The 8,334-nt window shown below is 40.2% G+C and overlaps 1 long non-coding RNA gene across 1 annotated transcript; it reads right to left on the bottom strand.

The window, feature by feature from the left end:
- Positions 1-213: 213 nt before the first annotated feature.
- Positions 214-7,677, bottom strand: LOC142855474 (uncharacterized). Its single transcript, XR_012911518.1, has 3 exons — positions 7,581-7,677; positions 4,864-5,028; positions 214-303 (listed from the first exon to the last, which is right to left on the bottom strand). It is a non-coding gene; the product is annotated as an uncharacterized LOC142855474 (long non-coding RNA).
- Positions 7,678-8,334: the final 657 nt, after the last annotated feature.

Raw genomic sequence — 8,334 nt, 5'->3', positions numbered from 1 at the left:
ACTTCAGAATTAAAGAATGCAAGACTTCGTTTGCAGAAGACAACTCATGGGAAAAACTCAGTTGAGTCTAGGATCCTGGACTAGGTGAATAACACATATGATGGCGTGGGTATACAAGCTGCTAAAAGAACACGACACTCCACGTGTTTCATTTCCATTCAGTGCTTTTATTTTAGAAAAAGAAACCACACTGATTCCAACAAGGTAGAACTACTGGTTTCTTATTTTGTGTTATTCTTCCATTGTAAAAAGCAAACTCAAATCTGTCTTCATCCAGAATACCACTGATTGTTTCAAGAAAACCTGGGGAAAAACAAAATTCACTTAAATCAGATTTTATAGTCTCTATCACGGGGATAAAAGAAAAGAGAAAGGAAAGACAGAATGCCAACCAACATTACAATATATCACAAAACTTCAATTTTTGTTATTTCCATTCTTTGACTTGGTAGTCCCAAGTTAACAAAAATATATACTCTATAACTTAGAAAGTATTTAATGTTCATAAAATTTTAGTGAACATACCTATTACTATAAATAAATACAGGCTTCCTTCCCAAATTGTCTTGATTTTCTCCAGGAGAAATTATTCTTTTTTTAAAATTTTTATTTATTTAGATTTTATTTATTATGTATACAATACAGTGTGATGCCTCCATGTATGACTGCATGCCTAAAGAGGACACCAGATCTCATTGTAGACGGTTGTGAGCCACCATGTGGTTGCTGGGAATTGAACTCAGGACCTCTGGAAGAACGGTCAGCGTCCTTAACCTCTGAGCCATCTCTCCAGCCCCAGGAGAAATTATTCTAAATCCCTGAATACGTATATGGATCCGTATATAATACTGCCAACAGGCTGCACGCTGCAGTGCGCCTTTAATCTCAGCAAGTGGATGCTGAGGCAGGACAGCCTGCAAGACCCTGGTACTTAAGCAACACAATGACAGACACGGAAGCTCACAAAACCTAGAGGATACAAGCAGCACAGAACTACAGCTTTTGTTTTTCACTTTGCTTTTTCTCTTTCCTACAGTTTGTAACTTATTTTAAGCAAATTATCTAGCTGAGTATGTTTTCCAGAGACTAAGATGTCCAGCAGGGTGGCTGGAGAGAGAGCTCCATGGTTAGGAGCACTGGCTGCTCTCCTAGAGGATGCATGCAGGTTCAGTTCCCAGCACCCACACGGCAGCTCCAACTGTCTCTAACTCCAGTTCCAGGGGATCTCACTCCCACACCCAGACATACAAGGAGGCAAAAATCAATGCACACAAAATAAAATTTAAAAATTGTCTTAAAAAAGATATCCAACAGGAATAACTTACATTTTTATAAAACAAATGCAACCTGAGGTACTGAACAGTCATAATCTTTTAAAACTAGGAAGTTTTATTAGTTTGTTTTGTTTTTTTTGTTTTTTTTTTGGTTTTTTAGAGACAGGGTTTCTCGGTACCTTTGGAGCCTGTCTTGGAACTAGCTCTTCTAGACCAGGCTAGCCTTGAACTCAGAGATCCGCCTGCCTCTGCCTCCAAGTGCTGGGATGAAGGGTGTGCGCCACCACCACCTGGCTCAGTATTATTTCCTCACAAAGCTGGTCTCTAACTGTGTTGCTGCAGTCAGAACTGCACCAGCACAAGAAACTGAAGCAAGAATGAAAATTCCTTCATTCTCTTACTCTTGTCCCCTAAATTTTCAATAATGTATATACACAATACGTTTTATTTCAGATTAATATTCAAGTTGGTTGTCTTTGTCAGTCTTGAAATTTTTTTTTTCATTTTGGATTTTCGAGACAGGGTTTCTCCATAGCTTTTGGTTCCTGTCCTGGAACTAGCTCTTATAGACCAGGCTGGCCTCGAACTCACAGAGATCTGCTTGCCTCTGCCTCCCGAGTGCTGGGATTAAAGGCGTGCGCCACCACCGCCCGGCAGAATTTTTTTTTAACATTCCTATATACTAGCCAAAATTACTGGCTGGGACATAACTGTTTAAGGCAGTAGGATATTTTAACATTAGAGCAATTCTTATTTTAAAAAAAAAACAGGTGATATCATTTAAACAAATTTTTAGACAACAAAATTCACTTCATATTAGACAGTTGTTCCACTATTGTGTTATTATTCATAATACTGACTCTGCTTGTCCCTCTTTTGGCTTTAAAATCTATAAGGAAAAGAAAGAACTTGAGAATAGACTTTATCTCTGACAGACTGACTCATTTTCTGGAAAAGAATGGAATGTGCAGAAGAGAGGCAGGTCTCATGGAACCAATGTTTTCTCCCTTGAGCAGATTTTCTAGAGAGCACAAAGGTGTTCTTGTATCTTTCCTTACTCAAAAGATTTTATTTTCATTATATTTGTCTGTGTGTGTGCGCGTGTGTGCGCACACACGCACACATCAATACAGGTGAGGGCAGATGCCAGTTGAATCCTCTGGAGCTAGAGATACAGGTGGTTGAGAGCCACCTGACATGGGTGCTAGGACTGGAAAGAACAGATAGCACTTTCAACTGCTGAGCCAAGTAAAAGCACTTGTAGCCAGTAAGCATGCATACAAAAACATCCAGAAGGGGTTCCTTACAGATCAACTTAGCAAGCTTTCTGAAAAGACTCCCATGCACCCGGGGTAAGAACAGCTCCCACTGCAGAGAATGCGCCGTGACTATGGAGGATGGAAAAGAACGAGTGGTGTATAATATAACACTTTAGAGTTGGGTTTTAGCTCCGGCTCTGTAATCTTGGGAAATCTTTTTGTAATTTATTTAAATTATTGTGTTCATTATGCCAGCACATGAATATGCAGAGATCAAATGTCCTTTAGGGAGCTGGTTCTTTCCTTCCACCATGGGTTCCAGGGATAAAGCTCAAGTTCAGGAGTTAGAGGGCTTGCCTGAAGACTTAAGAGATGGCCCAGCATGTAAAGGTGCTGCAAGTACAAGCCTGACTAACCTCAACTTGAATTCAAGACTACAGTAAATAATCTTTGCAAACGTCTATGGCAGGTATTTGTAGACCAGGAACTCACTCTATTATAGTGGGCGTGATCAGCAGCAGTCTGGAGAGTCTGTCTCTATTACTGTATGACTTAAGAACATTGCTTCCATCTAACAAGGCCCCTAACAAACGTGCTCCTGAGCAGCTCTCTATGGGAAAGCCGAGCTCCACGAGTCACCACGTTTCCTCTCCTCATGCTCACACACGCACTTGACAGGAGAAGCACAAGGATCAGGAGTTTGTGGCCAAAAAAATAAAACAAAGGGGAAAAAACCCAAAAGGTTTTTTAGTGAAAGACTTAAAACTTCATATCCAATGCATAGACTTCTAGAGGAGCAGAGCCCCTTTAGTTTCAAAACTCAAGAGGTAAACTGGGAGTGGCTGTGCACACCTTTAATCCCAGCACTTGGAAGGCAGAGGCAGGTGAATTTTTGGGAGTTTGAGGCCAGCCTGGTCTACAGGGGGAGTTCCAGGCCAGCCAGATACACAGAGAAACCCTGTATCAAAAAACAAAAAAAAAAAAAAATTAAACAAGAAACAAAACCAGGAGGTAAGTTGGGTGTGGTGGCTCATCAGGCAGAACTACAAGAGAGACTGTCTCAATACTCCCCTCCCCCACCAAAAAACTTAAGTTGAAGCTAGTGTCTAAGGAAGACTCGGGTTTATCTACACCAATGGTAGAGCACTGGGTCAGCAATGAGGTCCTGTGTGCATCAGTAATGATCTACTGGTCTTTTATTTGTTGAGATTATTTTAAACCATTCAGTTATACCAGAAATAAAGAGAGCCTAATTAAATACTCGTTTCAGTAAATATGACTGCTTATTAAAATTTGGGTTTTTTTACTCTCCCCCCTTTTCTCTTATTTCTTCTCTCTCATATAGTTAATGCTCACAATGTAGCCAAGGATGACCCTAAATTTCTGCTCCTTCTGCTTCTGTTTCTCAAGTGTTGGGATACAGAAATGCAGTGCCAGTGTTAATACCTTAACTCTTAAAAATAAGAAGTAAAAATAGATGTGGACAGACATGGGGCGTAGGAAGGCAAAGAGAGCTCTTCTATGAAAGACGTCAACCTGATCCACAGGTTGAGTCAGCTAGGTCTATATACCCTATCTCAAAGAAAGAAAACAATCCCCACCCCACCCCACCCCCCAAAAAAGCAAGCAAGCAAGCAAACAAATCACATGTCTTTAAACCCAGCACTCTGGAGGCAGAGACCTGAGGATCTGAGCTCAAGGCCAGCCTGGCCTTCACAGTGAGTTCCGCGACTGCCAGGGCTAGGGAGATGAGATAGGCAGAGACCCTGTCACAAAACAAAGAGAGGCAAGGCAGCAGGGCAACACCGAGAAGTAAGAATCTTGAGGCAACAGGGAAAATGAGAGGGGAAAAGAGGAAAGAAGAGCAGAGGTAGAGATACAAACACTGAAATGAGGAATGGAAAAGAGGAAAGACTCAGAAACATGAGCAGGAGAGAAGAACGGACAGGCATGTAGAGAGCCTCGGCCTCCACGTGCGGGGTCTGAAGGCCTGTACCACCACCATTTGGCTTAAATATTACGTTCTTTATCTGCCCCTACAGCATTCTTACTAAAGGGGGAGGTCTTAATTCCATAAACTAGTTTAAAAATAAAATCTACATTCAACATGTTTGCCATCATTAGATCAGTGTGTTTCAATGTGCTGGGGATAACTTTACAAATTACAAAGTGCTAGTAATTTTTCAAAATAAAGACTGGTAACACATCAAGATCAAATTCAACCTTAGTAGAGAATGACAGATGCTGTGTCCACATCCCCAGGCTGAAGCAAGGTGCCTTCACAGCACTGCTGTATGTCCAAGAACACATTCTGGCTGGAAGTAACTTACCATTCAGAGTTAAGGAGGCAGCCATCCCAGTCCAGCTTCCATCTCTGCCTTCCCTGCTCCACTTGGTATGTCTGTCACCTGCTATCTTCTCCTATGCAGGGCTAATGTCACTGGCCACTCTCAAGAGTTCCTTTCTCTGCTGCCACCTACCCGTTTATCTCTCTGCTGCAGCAGAAGGGCATATAGAAAAAGGCCTTGCTTATTGTTCAAATTAAGCAAACACTTTAACATTTTTGCATGTGGATCAACATTTCCATATCTTGCCCATCCCACCTCATTAATCAGGAAAAAACCCAATCCTAGTAAATCAAATAATGTACGATCAATGTTCATGCTAAGCTAGGAAAATTAAAAAGTAGGAAGAAAGGAAGAGGAACGATTATACACTCAGTCATTATCTCACAAGAGCCACGTTCTGTTCTGTTATTTTCCTTCCAGATGCATCCCTATAAGCTATAAATAAATACATGATTTAAATGTTAACTAGGTAGTCTACAGCTCCTACAAATTCCAAATCCAGAGACTACCCAAAGAACCACAGAAGACACATCAATATAAAGCCTTTAAAGTAATTCTAGAAACTAAGGGTATTAGGTGCTTTACCTGCTTGAGATTTCAATGTTCTGGACTGCTTATTGCCCAATGGCTCTGAATAAAATAAAACACGAACACATACGCCACCTACATTTAAAATAGGGTAGCATTTGTATGCCCATAAGCATTGGGTATTTCGTTTTGTAAAAGTTAATAATCATTAAGTCCCTTAGAAAGGACTACCCATGAATGTACATTTCCTTAAACTAATATATACATAGAAAAATTAAGGGGAAGGGAAAGAATGACAAAATAGTGCTTATAAGAGAATTGGGAATTAACATAGCATAATGTCTAATGTTTTCTAAAAATCTATGACTCACTTTTATTATTCTTTGTCACTGGAGCCTACATTTGAAATTTGATATTAGACACTAAGGAACTATATCCAAGAACAGACTTGCAATAATAATGGCTTATTTTTTCCACCCTCCCATTACCTTCACCCCAAATAAATGTATGCACAGACTTCCAACTTAAACAATAAACACTGACACAAGCACCAAACGTCTGGTCAACAGCAGCACTGCTCTACTTTCTCATTCCTTCCCCCATCTCAAACCCCACCCTTTTGACCTCTGCATATGGGATGAGCCTGAGCAGGAGGAAGTTGGTGATGTCAGGACTGCGCCGTTCCCCACGGATGCTCCTAGAGGCCTGCTGTGCTTCTGGGAACTGAGGCACAGGGATGTCTGTCTGACTGAAACCTAAAACAACAACAGTTCACCCCACCCCTCATGTCCCCCCAACCCCAAATAGCAGCCAGGTAAATATACTATATAAGGTCTACCTAGTAAGTTTGAGTATGATAAAAATCAAGATTCCTTACAAGTCAGCAGTATCTAATGGGGCATCAGAATGGAGGTTGTTTAACCTCTCCACACCCCGTGCAATGCAAACATTCTATTGTGGCCATGCTCATAGGCCAGAGAACAAAAAAGTCTGAGAGTCCTCCTCAGAACACCTCATAACATCCCTACAGGAGTGCAGCTAGGATTCCTGGACAAGTAAATTTCAGTTCAGTTCAAGATGCCAGAGGATGTCCCTGTATCATGCATCAACCGAAGCACAGAACAGAATAATGATTTATTACACGCCTCTCTAGTTGGAGAGAGCACTGAGGCCAGGGTTTCTTATTCACTAACCAGTGGTCTGATGAACGTATACATTCTTTGTGGAGAGCAATACAAGCTATCAGATAAAATTATGCAAACATAGGGATGGTGCTGGCTACTGTCTCTGAAACCCTTTAATAAAGAGAGATTAATATGCCCCAATGTAAACTAGAAAACTAGCTTTCAGAGTGAAACACTAGAAAGGGCAGGAAAGGAGAAGACAGTAAGCAAACTAGGATAGTTAAGGAAAGAGCTGACTCACAGAAGACTACCAAATTGTAACAAACTGTATTTCCATTCTGCCACTAACTTTCTTTTATGACCTTGGCTAATCTGGTTAACCATGCTGTGCTTTAGAAATACTCCCCTATATGTTCAAACCTACAATGTATACTCTTTAGAATAAGATAATCTTCAGCTACTTACATATTATCTGTTAGGGTTATTGTATCAGAAAGGCTACTGTGACCACTTCTAATGTGACTGAAATGCTCTATTGGTTTCACAAGCCCCCTGCACGTCACTAAGGCCAATTCAACACTGCAGTGTACTTTAAACCATATAGATAAACCTAGAACCTAATTTACTTTACACAACTCTAGTTTTCCATACCTGTCAACTCCTAATTGATGTCTTTAAATTGTGAGCTCACTGTGTATTCGGAACACCAACCCCTGAAAAAGCTTAAGCCAGAGTAGGACAAAGGAAGAGACAAACAAACCCACAACAAAACAAAGCCAAAGTCACTCTGAAAACTTAATTATAGACATATATGCAAGGAATGGCGTATCTAAACGGCTAAATGAAATCCCAAATGCTGAGTTCATCCCAATCGATTCAAACTTTATCCCAAACTCTTCTTTAAATTACTTGCTATTATATTTATGTTTTATTTGTAAAAACCAAGTTATGATAAACTTATGTTTGCCTTTAAAGTGTAACATAAAAAAAAAACTTAACAAAGTAAAATGTTAGCCTTCTGATGGAAATAAAGGAGACTCCAATTACCTGCTAGCAGGCTGGGCTGTGGCTGGTCCAAGCCGCTGCACTGAGTGCCCACTGCAGAGCTGCATTATTGGGGGAGGGGAAGTTTAGAAGGGCACTGACCCCAAAGCTCTCAAAACTCCTCACTCAGCATCAGGAAGGGGGAGAAGGAAAGTGTTTCTCTGAGTATTGTTTGTTTGTTTGTATTTGTATATTTTGGCTCCTGAAAAGGCTGGCAAAGAACAGTAACAGTGCAAGCAATTAGAATATTTCTTCAAGAACAATTTTAAAAATGTAAAACATTAAGGAATCTTTAAAAACCAAACTTTTTTAACATTTAAAAAAATTTCACTAGAGTTAGGCAGCCACCCCAGGAGGCATGGCAAAGTGCACTGGGATAAAGGAAATAAAATACCACACAAACCCCAAAACGAAATGAAAACATTTCAAATCTAATCTGGAAGACTAGATGATTCCAGCAGCAGACTTCTGTCCATCATTAAAACATTCAAAATCCAAGGTACCTAGATTATATTTTAAGTGAAACTTTTTTAAGAAACAAAAGAAAGCAGTGAACCTGGTTATAAATCCTGTGATATATTACATTTTTTTAAATCCTCGCACAAAAGTAAATTTTAAATAAACCAAAACAAACAGACAAACAAACAGCAGCAGAGGTTACCTGTCTGATCACCTACATTTTCTTAGGAGGGGATCGTGTCTCACCAGCCAAATAGCCCATAAACCTTCTCAAAAACAGCGAACCAGGAGAAAAATA

This window comes from Microtus pennsylvanicus, chromosome 8, assembly GCF_037038515.1.
Source record: "Microtus pennsylvanicus isolate mMicPen1 chromosome 8, mMicPen1.hap1, whole genome shotgun sequence".
Classification (NCBI taxonomy): domain Eukaryota; kingdom Metazoa; phylum Chordata; class Mammalia; order Rodentia; family Cricetidae; genus Microtus; species Microtus pennsylvanicus.
The sequence above is the reverse complement of the archived record's forward strand: the minus strand, read 5'-3'. Positions and strand labels throughout refer to the sequence as shown.